Raw genomic sequence first — 14,298 nt, forward strand, 5'->3', positions numbered from 1 at the left:
TTGAGGTGGGAAAGTTCACCAGACTGACTACAGGAGAGAAGGAAAAAAAAAAAGGTGGGGGGGTGCTGGTACAGATGAGTTTCTCTGTCCGCCAACCTTACAAAGGCAAGCAAGAGACAAAGAGCAGGCCCCACTCTGGATATACATAACAAAAGGGGAGAGCTAAGGAACTGAGGCACTACAATTCAGTAGCCTAGGCAACCCAGTGGGAGTCCACAGGAGAAACAGAGCCTGCACAGACTCTTTGGGTAGAAGCCAGAGATCGGAAGCTAAATACCATCAATTCTGCTCAGCCGTGCAGTATTACCTACCTCCTGAATAAAAAAATAAAATAAATAAATAAATAGAGATTTACCACGCATAATCTCAGGGTGTCACCTTTGCACACCCCTAACCCAGAAGAACCAAGCAGAGCTCTCAGGCCACACCCATCTCAAGCCTCCAAGGCTCCTCCAACAGCAGACAGTCCACTTAACACAGACATAGTATAAAAAAAAAAACTCACAGTGAGGGAAGAAGAATTAACATAGCCAAGCAACAAAAACAAAAATCGAAGAAACAAGATCAACGATGACACTATGATGCCTCCAAATAAACAAAACACCCCAAGCCAAGATTATGAAGATGATGAGATAGAAGAAATGCAAGATACGGATTTCAAAAAATTTATGATAAGAACATTTAGAAGTTTTCAAAAGCAAATCCTTGAACTACAGAAATCCTATTGGACAGGATAGAAAATCTCTCTCGTGAAAATAAAATTTTAAGGAAGAATCAAAATGAAATGCATAAACTAGCAGAACAGGAAAGTGTGATAGTGAAGAGAAATCAAAATGAAATGAAGAGCTCAATGGATCAAAATGGCAAACACATTAGAAAGTCTAAACAACAGAGTCAGTGAAACAGAAGAGAGAATATCGGACTTAGAAGACAGAGCACAGGTAAACATACACTCAAACCAAAGAAAAGAAAAGGAAATTAGAAATCTAAAACATATTGTTGGGAATCTACAGGATACTATTAAAAAAACCCAACATTCGAGTTCTAGGAGTTCCTGAAGGCATGGAGAGAGAGAAAGGATTAGAAGGCCTTTTTAGTGAGATACTAGCAGAGAACTTTCCAGGTTTGGAGAAGGACAGAGACATCCTAGTACAGTAAGCTCATAGAACCCCCAGTAAACATGACCAAAAGAGATCCTCACCACAACACGTTGTAATTAAACTCTCCACAGTGAAACATAAAGAAAAGATCCTAAAATGTGCAAGAGAGAAACGCCAGATTACTCCCAGAGGATCTCCAATCAGACTCACAGCTGACTTCTCATCAGAAACCCTACAAGCTAGGAGGGAATGGCGAGACATAGCACAGGTGCTAAGAGAGAAAAATTGCCAGCCCAGAATATTATATCCCGCTAAGCTCTCATTTGTGAATGAAGGTGAAATAAAGACCTTTCATAGCAAACAGAAATTGAAAGACTTTGTGGCCACTCGTCCGGCCCTGCAAAAGATAATTAAAGATGTGCTACACTCAGAAACACAGAAACACGGGCATCAGTATGAAAGAAGAAAAAGGAAGAACACCTACCAGTAAAAGAGCATGGGAAGCTCAAAGCATATACTAGAAAATATCTCTGGGAAAATGGCAGGACAAAGTCACTAGGTATCAATAGTCACATTAAACATTAATGGATTTAACTCTTCAGTTAAAAGACACAGATTGGCTGATTGGCTTAAGGAACAACACCCAACTATTTGTTGCCTACAAGAAACACATCTCTCTAACAAAGATGCAAGCAGACTGAAAGCGAAAGGTTGGAAAAAGATATTCCATGCCAACAGAAACCAAAAAAAAAGCAGGTGTAACCATTTTAATATCAGACAAATAAACTTTAATACAAAAACTGTTAAGAGAGACAAAGAGGGGCACTATATAATGATTAACGGTTCAATTCAACAGGAAGATGTAACTATTATAAATGTATATCACCTAATTACAGGGCACCGGTCTATTTAAAAGATATGTTAAGGGACTTAAAGGGAGCCTTAGATTCCAATACAATAGTACTGGGGCACTTCAATACTCCACTTTCAGAAATATACAGATCATCCGGACAGAAGATCAACAAGGAAAGAGCATATTTAATTGACACTATTGTCCAAATGGATCTAACAGATATCTACAGAACTTTCAATCCTACATCTAAAGACTTCACATTCTTCTCAGCAGTGCATGGAACCTTCTCTAGGATTGATCACATACTAGGCCATAAAGCAAGTCTCAGCAAATTCAAAAGAATTAGAATCATACCAAGAAGCTTCTCAGACCACAGCGGAATGAAGCTGGAAATTAGCAACTCAGGAAACCCCAGCTAGAATGCCTCACATACAGAAATCTACCAACAACAGATGCTGGCGACGATGTGGGGAAAAAGGGACACTAACCCACAGTTAGTGGGAATGCAAACTGGTGAAGCCACTATGGAAGTCAGTCTGGAGATCCCTCAGAAACCTGAAGATAACCCTATCGTTCGACCCAACCATCCCACTCCCTGGAATTTACACAAAGGAATTTAAATTGGCAAACAAAAAAGCAGTCTGCACCCTAATGTTTATTGCAGCACAATTCACAATAGCTAAGACCTGGAACCAACCTAAATGCCCATCAATGGTAGACTGGATAAAGAAATTATGGGATATGTACTCTTTAGAATACTATACCGCAGTAAGAAACAACGAAATCCAGTCATTTGCAACAAAATGGAGGAATCTGGAACACATCATGCTGAGTGAAATAAGCCAGTCCCAAAGGGACAAATACCATATGTTCTCCCTGATCGGTGACAACTGACTGAACACCAAAAAGGAAACCTGTTGAAGTGAAATGGACACTATGGGAAACGGTGACTTGATCAGCATAGCCCTGACTGTTAATGAACAACTTAATACATTATCCCTCTTAGTAGTTTTTTTTGTCTGTTCTACTTAATATGACTGGTTTAATTCTGTAATTATCACACAGTTATTTTTAAGTGTTAAAATTTAACTGAAATGTGATCCCTGTTAAATATAAGAGTGGGAATAAGAGAGGGAGGAGATGTACAATTTGGGACATGCTCAAGCTGACTTGCCCCAAATGGTAGAGTTAGAAACATACCAGGGGACTCCAATTCAATCCCATCAAGGTGGCATGTACCAATGCCATCTCACTAGTCCAAGTGATCAATTTCAGTTCACAATTGATCATAATGAAAGGACTAAGAGTCAAAGGGAGTGCATAAACAAGTCTAGTACCTGCTAATACTAACCTATAGAATAAATAAAGGGGAGAGTGATCCAACATGGGAAGCGAGATACTCAGCAGACTCATAGAATGGCAGATGTCCTAAACAGCACTCTGGCCTCAGAATCAGCCCTAAAGGCATTCGGATCTGGCTGAAAAGCCCATGAGAGTATTTCATGCATGGAAAGCCAAGACACTCTGGCAAAAAAAAAAAAAAAAAAAAAACAGGAGGAGGCAAGATGGTGGAATAGGAAGGGAGCACACTGATAGTCTGGGGAGAGACAGTTTAATAACAGTGGAGATACTGCAGGTTCAAGGAAGAGTAGGGGAGGAAACAGCAGAAGAAACTCTTCCGGAACACGTGATTCACAGCGGACCTGCATGGAGAGCGTGGGAGCCCACAGTTCGGGACACCAGCGGCAGACTCAACACACCAGCGCTGGAACATGAGGTGAGCCGAACCTCAATAGCCCGAGACACCGGTAGGCAAGCGGAGAGAGGAGACTAGAGGGAACGACCCCCGGGTGGGGAAAAGTTCACCAGGCTAACTGGAAGAGAGAGAGAGAGAAAAAAAAAAGGTTACTGGTACGGACACGGGTTTCTCTCTCTCCGCTCACCTCTCAAGGGCGAGCAAGACAAAGAGCAGGTGCCATCTTGGACATATGTCATAAGCAGAGTGACCTCAGGGCTGCACTGGCCCTGAGCCTAGCAGAAAAACCTGACTCTGCAAACTGTTGAAATCTTTACTTAATGTATACTAAACTGATCTTCTGTAAAAAAAAAAAAAAAGAAGAAGAAATTAGCAATTCCCAACTTGACATTCGTTGAGATTAAACATGACAATAGGTCTGATCTGATTTCATCATCATTTAAAAAATCATCTATTATTTTTCACTTTATGTTTGTGTGGGAGCAAACTGTTGAAATCTTTACTTAAAGTATGCTAAACTGATCTTCTGTATATAAAGAGAATCGAAAATGAATCCTCATGTGAATGGAAGGGGAGAGGGAGTGGGAAAGGGGAGGGATGTGGGTGGGAGAGACGATATGGGGGGGAAGCCATTGTAATCCATAAGCTGTACTTTGGAAATTTATATTCATTAAATAAAAGTTAAAAAAAAATAAATGTCTTAACAACAATGCCAAAAAAATCATCTATTATTTTTCACTTTATGTTTCTGTGTGGGAGCAAACTGTTGAAATCTTTACTTAATGTATGCTAAACTGATCTTCTGTATATAAAGAGAATTGAAAATGAATCTTGATGTGAATGGAAGGGGAGAGGGAGTGGGAAAGGGGAGGGTTGTGGGTGGGAGGGACGTTATGGGGGGAAGCCACTGTAATCCATAAGCCGTACTTTGGAAATTTATATTCATTAAATAAAAGTTAAAAAAATGAAATCTTGTTTTTTCAATGAAATGGATGCAACTGGAAACCACTATGCTTAGTGAAATAAGCCAGTCCCCAAAAGACAAATATATATTTTCCTTGATTTTGCTTAACTAATATACAGCATGCAAAATATGTATTATATATTGTGGTGGAATGAGTAAGCCTTGCCAAGATGGCCACTGGCAATGGAGCCTGCCTGGAAATAGGCTGTGATTGGATGGCTTCGGAAACCACATGGCAAAGGAGCCTGCCTGGCAACAAGCTGTGATTGGTTAGGGCATAAACCACCCCTGGACCAGATTGTCTGCCTCAGCTATATAAGCTGCTGTACCATCTGAAATAAGGGAGTCTGCAGGCTGCTCGCCTCTGGCCCACTTTCACCCGACTCCCAGGGTCTGTGTGGTGACCATGCCTCTTGCGCCCACCATGCTCCTCTTCTCAGAATGAATCCACATCTACAATATATGAGCAAAATTGATATTTGGTTTCTATTTATAACATGTTGAATTTTTTTATTTAGTGGTGGGTTAAGCTTGTGATTATGAAATAAACTGAAAGTATGGCATTGTAAAAAATTAAAAGAGAAATAAGAAATGAAGGCGGAGGGTAGGAGTGTAGGTAGGAGGGAGGGAGGGGAGGTATTATGCATTAAACTCTATATATAAAATACATAAAATTTGTTCATCATACACAAAATTTTTTCAAAAGGGAAAATTACTTCTCCAATGTAGACCCAAGATCACCTCACTTCTTAACACTTAGAATTTATATCACAAATTAAGATTTTTTGTTAAGTTTCTCAATATAGCAGCTGGCATGGTGGGTCACTTGGTTAATCCTCTGCCTGCGGTGCTGGCTTCTCATATGAGCACTGGTTTCTAGTCCCAGTTGCTCCTCTTCCAGTCCAACTCTCTGCTGTGGTCCGGGAGGGCAGTGGAGGATGGCCCACGTACTTGGGCCCCTGCACTCGCATGAAAGACCAGGAGGAGGCACCTGGCTCCTGGCTTCAGATTGGTGCACCAAAATACCTCAGAAAAATATTGTATTCAAGGTCTGGCACTGTAGCGTTGTAGGTTAAGCATCTACCTGTGATTCTGGCATCCCACATGGGTATTGGTTTGAGTCCTGGCTGCTCCACTTCCAATCCAGGTCCCTGCTAATGCTCTGGGAAGGCAGTGGAAGATGGCCCAGGTGCTTGGGCCCCTGCTTTCATGTGAGGGACCTGGAAGAAGTTCCTGGCTAAAGGCTTCAGATTGGCCCAGCTCCAGCCATTGCTGCTGTGTTGGTAGTGAACCAGTGGATAGAAGCTCTCTCTCTGTGTCTGTGCCTCTGCCTTTCTCTTTCTATAACTCTGTCTCTCAATAAATAAATAAATCCTTTTTAAAATTATATTCTTCCAGGGAGGAGGCAAGATGGTGGAATAGGAAGGGAGCACACTGACAGTCCGGGGAGAGATAGTTTAATAAAACTGGAGATACTGCAGATTCAAGGAAGAGTAGGGGAGGAAACAGCAGAAGAAACTCTTCCAGAACGCGTGATTCACAGTGGACCTGCATGGAGAGCGTGGGAGCCCACAGTTCGGGACACCAGCGGCAGACTCAACACACCAGCGCTGGAACATGAGGTGAGCCGAACCTCAATAGCCCAAGACACCGGTAGGCAAGCGGAGAGAGGAGACTAGAGGGAACGACCCCCGGGGGGGGAAGTTCACAAGGCTAACTGGAAGAGAGAGAGAGAGAGAAAAAAAAAAGGTGACTGGTACAGACACGGGTTTCTCTCTCTCCGCTCACCTCTCAAGGGCGAGCAAGACAAAGAGCAGGCGCCATCTTGGACATACGTCATAAGCAGAGTGACCTCAGGGCTGCACCGGCCCTGAGCCTAGCAGAAAAACCTGACTCTGGGCGGGGCGAATTAACAGGAGATTAGGACCTAGTAAATTTGTGGTGCTACTGAACTGAGACTGTGAAAAAAGAGACGGTGGGGGAGAGAACTCACGGAATTCCCGTGAGCACTCTCCAGAGACGCTACAATTCTGTAACTTTGGCAACCCAGTGGGAGACTGAAGGAGAATTTGAGCCCACTCTGAGGGCCAAACAGATTCCCTGTGTGGTCCTTGGGAAAGAGCTTCCAATCTCTGGCTCCTGTGGGTATATCATTTACCTGCTAACTACCTCCAACTTCGTTCAGCTGTGCAGAACTACTTCCCTTTTGAATCAAAAAAAGAAAGAGAGAGAGAGAGAGAGATTTACCACGCCTAACCTGGGAGTTTCACCTTTGGCACACCAAACAGAGCTCTCAGGCCACACCCATCTCAAGCCCTAAGGCTCCATCAAAAACAGACAGTCCACTTAATCTAGAGTCATAGTATAACAAGAAAAAGCACCACGGTGAAGAAACCAAATATCTCCAATATGCCAAATAACAAACGCAAAAACTGAAGTAATAAAAACAAGGAAGTCACCATGACGCCCCCAAATGAAAAAGACACCCCAATTCAAGATTATGAAGATGATGAGATAGAAGAAATGCAAGAAGCAGATCTCAAAAAATTGATAAGAACATTAAGAAGTTCTCAAAAACAAATTCTGGAACTACACAAATCCTTCATGGACAAGATAGAAAATCTCTCTCGTGAAAATGAAATATTAAGGAGGAATCAAAATGAAACAAAACAACTAGTACAACAGGAAACTGTGATAGTGACTGAAGTGAAGAATTCAATAGATCAAATGAAAAACACAATAGAGAGCCTTACAAACAGAATGGGTGAAGCAGAAGAGAGAATATTGGACTTAGAAGACAGAGAACAGGAAAGGATACAGTCAGACCAAAGAAAAGAAGAGGAAATTAGAAATCTAAAACATATTGTCAGGAATCTTCAGGATACCATTAAAAAACCCAACATTCGGGTTCTAGGAGTTCCTGAAGGCATGGAGAGGGAGAAAGGATTAGAAGGCCTTTTTAGTGAGATATTAGCAGAAAATTTCCCAGGTGTGGAGAAGGACAGAGAAATCCTAGTACAGGAAGCTCATAGAACCCCTAATAAACACGACCAAAAGAGATCCTCACCACGACACGTTGTAATTAAACTCTCCACAGTGAAACATAAAGAAAAGATCCTAAAATGTGCAAGAGAGAAATGTCAGATTACTCTCAGAGGATCTCCAATCAGACTCACAGCTGACTTCTCATCAGAAACTCTACAATCTAGGAGGGAATGGCAAGATATAGCCCAGGTACTAAGAGAGAAAAACTGCCAGCCCAGAATATTATATCCTGCAAAGCTCTCATTTGTGAATGAAGGTGAAATAAAGACTTTTCATAGCAAACAGAAATTGAAAGAATTTGTCACCACTCGTAAAGCCCTGCAACAGATGCTTAAAGATGTATTACACACAGAAACACAGAAACATGGTCATCAATATGAAAGAAGATAAAGGAAGGAAACCTCACAGCAAAAGATCACAGGGAATTCAAAGCATATATTAGAACTTATCTTTGGCAAATGGCATGGCAAAGTTACCACTTTTCATTAGTCACATTGAACAGGAATGGCCTGAACTGTCCAGTTAAAAGACACCGATAAGCTGATTGGGTTAAGGAACAAAACCCATCTATTTGCTGCTTACAAGAAACAGATCTTTCCAACAAAGATCCATACAGACTGAAAGTGAAAGGCTGGAAAAAGATATATCATGCCAACAGAAATGAAAAAAGAGCAGGTGTAGCCATCTTAATATCGGACAACATAAACTTTACCACAAAAACTGTTAAGAGACAAAGAGGGGCACTATATCATGATTAAGGGATCAATACAACAAGAAGATATAACAATTATCAATGTATATGCACCTAACTACAGGGCACCGGTTTATCTAAAAGATTTGTTAACGGACTTAAAGGGAGACTTAGACCCCAATACAGTAGTACTGGGGGACTTCAATACTCCACTCTCAGAAATAGACAGATCAATAGGACAGAAGATCAACAAGGATACAGTACATTTAAACGACACTATAGCCCAAATGGATCTAACAGATATCTACAGAACTTTCAATCCTACAGCTAAAGATTTTACATTCTTCTCAGCAATACATGGAACCTTCTCTAGGATTGACCACATACTAGGCCATAAAGCAAGTCTCAGCAAATTCAAAAGAATTAGAATCATACCATGCAGCTTCTCAGACCATAAAGGAATGAAGTTGGAAATTAGCAACTCGGGAATCCCTAGAGCATACGCAAACACATGGAGATTGAACAACATGCTCCTGAATGAACAATGGGTCATAGAAGAAATCAAAAGAGAAATCAAAAATTTTCTGGAAGTGAATGAGGATAACAGCACAACATACCAAAACTTATGGGATGCAGCAAAAGCAGTGTTAAGAGGAAAGTTTATATCAATAGGTGCCTACATCAAGAAATTGGAAAGGCACCAAATAGACGAGTTTTCAATTCACCTCGAGGATCTAGAAAACCTACAGCAAAGCAGACCCAAATCTAGTAGGAGAAGAGAAATAATTAAAATCAGAGAAGAAATCAACAGGATTGAATCAAGGAACACATTCCAAAAAATCAGCCAAACGAGGAGCTGGTTTTTTGAAAAAATAAACAAAATTGACACCCCATTGGCCCAACTAACTAAAAAAAGAAGAGAAAAGACCCAAATCAATAAAATCAGAGATGAAAAAGGAAACGTAACAACAGACACCACAGAAATAAAAAGAACCATCAGAAATTACTACCAGGACTTGTATGCCAGCAAACAGGGGAACCTATCAGAAATGGATAGATTCCTGGACACATGCAACCTACCTAAATTGAACCAGGAAGACATCGAAAACCTAAACAGACCCATAACTGAGACAGAAATTGAAACAGTAATAAAGGCCCTCCCAACAAAGAAAAGCCCAGGACCAGATGGATTCACTGCTGAATTCTACCAGACGTTTAAAGAAGAACTGACTCCAATTCTTCTCAAACTATTTTGAACAATTGAAAAGGACGGAATGCTCCCAAATTCTTTCTATGAAGCCAGCATCACCTTAATTCCTAAGCCGGAAAAAGATGCAGCATTGAAAGAGAATTACAGACCAATATCCCTGATGAACATAGATGCAAAAATCCTCAATAAAATTCTCGCCAATAGAATGCAACAACACATCAGAAAGATCATCCACCCAGACCAAGTGGGGTTTATCCCTGGTATGCAGGGATGGTTTAATGTGCGCAAGACAATCAATGTGATACACCACATTAACAGACTGCAGAAGAAAAACCATATGATTATCTCAATAGATGCCGAGAAAGCATTTGATAAAATACAACACCCGTTCATGATGAAAACTATAAGCAAACTGGGTATGGAAGGAACATTCCTCAATACAATCAAAGCAATCTATGAAAAACCCACAGCCAACATCCTATTGAATGGGGAAAAGTTGGAAGCATTTCCACTGAGATCTGATACCAGACAGGGATGCCCACTCTCACCACTGCTATTCAATATAATTCTGGAGGTTCTAGCCAGAGCTATTAGGCAAGAAAAAGAAATTAAAGGGATACAAATTGGGAAGGAAGAACTCAAACTATCCCTCTTTGCAGATGACATGATTCTTTATTTAGGGGACCCAAAGAACTCTACTAAGAGACTACTGGAACTCATAGAAGAGTTTGGCAAAGTAGCAGGGTATAAAATCAATGCACAAAAATCAACAGCCTTTGTATACACAGACAATGCCATGGCTGAGGAAGAACTTCTAAGACCAATCCCATTCACAATAGCTACAAAAACTATCAAAAACCTTGGAATAAACTTAACCAAGGACGTTAAAGATCTCTACGATGAAAATTACAAAACCTTAAAGAAAGAAATAGAAGAGGATACCAAGAAATGGAAAAATCTTCCATGCTCATGGATTGGAAGAATCAACATCATCAAAATGTCCATTCTCCCAAAAGCCATTTATAGATTCAATGCAAGCCCAATCAAGATACCAAAGACATTCTTCTCAGATCTAGAAAAAATGGTGCTGAAATTTATATGGAGGCACTAGAGACCTCGAATAGCTAAAGCAATCTTGTACAACAAAAATGAAGCCGGAGGCATCACAATACCAGATTTCAGGACATACTACAGGGCAGTTGTAATCAAAACAGCATGGTACTGGTACAGAAACAGATGGATAGACCAATGGAACAGAATTGAAACACCAGAAATCAACCCAAACATCTACAGCCAGCTTATATTTGATGAAAGATCTAAAACCAATTCCTGGAGCAAGGACAGACTATTCAATAAATGGTGATGGGAAAACTGGATTTCCACGTGCAGAAGCATGAAGCAAGACCCCTACCTTACACCTTACACAAAAATCCACTCAACATGGATTAAAGACCTAAATCTACGACCTGACACCATCAAGTTACTAGAGAACATTGGAGAAACCCTTCAAGATATTGACACAGGCAAAGAGTTTCTGGAAAATACCTGGGAGGCACAGGCAGTCAAAGCCAAAATCAACTATTGGGATTGCATCAAATTGAGAAGTTTCTGTACTGCAAAAGAAACAGTCAGGAGAGTGAAGAGACAACCGACAGAATGGGAAAAAATATTTGCAAACTATGCAACAGATAAAGGGTCAATAACCAGAATCCGCAAGGAGACCAAGAAACTCCACAACAACAAAACAAACAACCCACTTAAGAGATGGGCCAAGAAACTAAATAGACATTTTTCAAAAGAGGAAATCCAAATGGCCAACAGGCACATGAAAAAATGTTCAAGATCACTGGCATTCAGGGAAATGCAAATCAAAACCACAATGAGGTTTCACTTCACCCCACTCAGAATGGCACACATTCAGAAATCTACCAACAATAGATGCTGGCGAGGATGTGGGGAAAAAGGGACACTAACCCACTGTTGGTGGGAATGCAAACTGGTGAAGCCACTATGGAAGTCAGTCTGGAGATTCCTCAGAAACCTGAAGATAACCCTATCGTTCGACCCAGCCATCCCACTCCTTGGAATTTACCCAAAGGAATTTAAATTGGCAAACAAAAAAGAGGTCTGCACCCTAATGTTTATTGCAGCTCAATTCACAATAGCTAAGACCTGGAACCAACCTAAATGCCCATCAATGGTAGACTGGATAAAGAAATTATGGGATATGTACTCTTTAGAATACTATACCACAGTAAGAAACAACGAAATCCAGTCATTTGCAACAAAATGGAGGAATCTGGAACACATCATGCTGAGTGAAATAAGCCAGTCCCAAAGGGACAAATACCATATGTTCTCCCTGATCAGTGACAACTGACTGAACACCAAAAAGGAAACCTGTTGAAGTGAAATGGACACTATGGGAAATGGTGACTTGATCAGCATAGCCCTGACTGTTAATGAACAACTTAATACATTATCCCTCTTAGTAGTTTTTTTGTCTGTTCTACTTAATATGACTGGTTTAATTCTGTAATTATCACACAGTTATTCTTAAGTGTTGAAATTTAACTGAATTGTGATCCCTGTTAAACATAAGAGTGGGAATAAGAGAGGGAAGAGATGTACAATTTGGGACATGCTCAAGCTGACTTGCCCCAAATGGTAGAGTTAGAAACATACCAGGGGACTCCAATTCAATCCCATCAAGGTGGCATGTACCAATGCCATCTCACTAGTCCAAGTGATCAATTTCAGTTCACAATTGATCATAATGAAAGGACTAAGAGTCAAAGGGAGCACATAAACAAGTCTAGTGCCTGCTAATACTAACCGATAGAATAAATAAAGGGGAGAGTGATCCAACATGGGAAGCGAGATACTCAGCAGACTCATAGAATGGCAGATGTCCTAAACAGCACTCTGGCCTCAGAATCAGCCCTAAAGGCATTCTGATCTGGCTGAAAAGCCCATGAGAGTATTTCAGGCATGGAAAGCCAAGACACTCTGGGAAAAAAAAAAAAAACCCTAAATGAAAGATCTCTGTGAGTGAGATCCCAGTGGTAAGAACAGGTCTTCAAAGAAGGAGGTACCTTTCTCTGAAGGGAGGAGAGAACCTCCACTTTGAATATGACCTTGTCTAAACAAGATAAGAGTCCGTGAACTCAAAAGGCTTCCATAGCCTTGGAAACTCATGACTGGTGCATAGGGAGATTACTGATGCCATAAACAGGAGTGTCAATTTGTTAAGTCAACAACAGGAGTCACTGTGCACTTACTCCTCATGTAGGATCTCTGTCCTTAATGTGCTGTACATTGAGACTTAATGCTATAATGAGTACTCAAACAGTATATTTCGCTGTGTGTTTCTATGGGGGTGCAAACTGTTGAAATCCTTACTTAATGTATACTAAACTGATCTTCTGTAAAAAAAAAAGAAGAAATTATCAATTCCCAACTTGACTCTCACTGGGATTAAACATGACAATAGGTCTGATCTGATTTCATCATCATTTAAAAAATCATCTATTATTTTTCACTTTATGTTTGTGTGGGAGCAAACTGTTGAAATCTTTACTTAATGTATACTAAACTGATCTTCTGTATATAAAGAGAATCGAAAATGAATCCTCATGTGAATGGAAGGGGAGAGGGAGTGGGAAAGGGGAGGGATGCGGGTGGGAGAGACGATATGGGGGGGAAGCCATTGTAATCCATAAGCCATACTTTGGAAAATTATATTCATTAAATAAAAGTTAAAAAAATAATGAACACATCAAATGAAAAAAAATTATATTCTTCCTTTTTTGAGATGCAAATTTCCAAAAATAGATACATAGACCTGTGGTGGAAATAGAAGGCCATGCCAACTGACACTAGCAAGCGTCCGTTACTCAGGAATGGCTTCGGAACTCACCTGGCAGCAGGCTGTGATTGGTGAGTGTCGCTTCCCCTCTTCATGGAGGAACGACACTAAACCCTGCCTAGGCTTCATATCCGAGTCACGGCACCATTATGTCGCTCCCCCTCTTCATGGAGGAACGACACTAAACCCTGCCTAGGCTTCATATCCGAGTCACGGCACCATTATGTCGCTCCCCCTCTTCATGTAGGAACGACACTAAACCCTGCCTAGGCTTCATATCCGAGTCATGGCACCATTATGTCGCTCCCCCTCTTCGTGGAGGAACGACACAGGACCCTGCGCTGTTCTTTCGTCTGCTCGGCCCTCCCCGGGTTTGCTGCTGGTTCTTCCCGGGTTGGCTACTGTGCCTTCCACCTCCGTGGAAGGGCGGTTCCCCCGGCCACTTTCCCCACTTCCGCAGGGGAGCGGCACACCGCCGGCCGGCTCTCTCGGGGGCTGCACAGGTGTTCCCCTTAGGTGTTCCCCTTAGATGTTCCCCTTAGATGTTCCTGGTGCATGCCGTCTCTCTCCTCCTTTATAGTCCTCCTCCGCCAATCCTAACTCGGCTGCCCACACGCCGAGTATGCTGCTCTCCTCCAATCAGGAGCAAGTCCTACAGTTTATTGGCTGAACTGGAGGCAGCTGTGTAGAAGCTGTTTTCTCCTCTCCCAGCGCCATATTGTGGGAGAGCAGATGCATAGAATAAGTCTTAATTCCAGTAACTTAGTCTAGTCCGAGTTGCTCCCCACAGGTGAGGGCAATAACCACCCCT

This window comes from Oryctolagus cuniculus, chromosome 16 (genome assembly GCF_964237555.1).
Source record: "Oryctolagus cuniculus chromosome 16, mOryCun1.1, whole genome shotgun sequence".
Classification (NCBI taxonomy): domain Eukaryota; kingdom Metazoa; phylum Chordata; class Mammalia; order Lagomorpha; family Leporidae; genus Oryctolagus; species Oryctolagus cuniculus.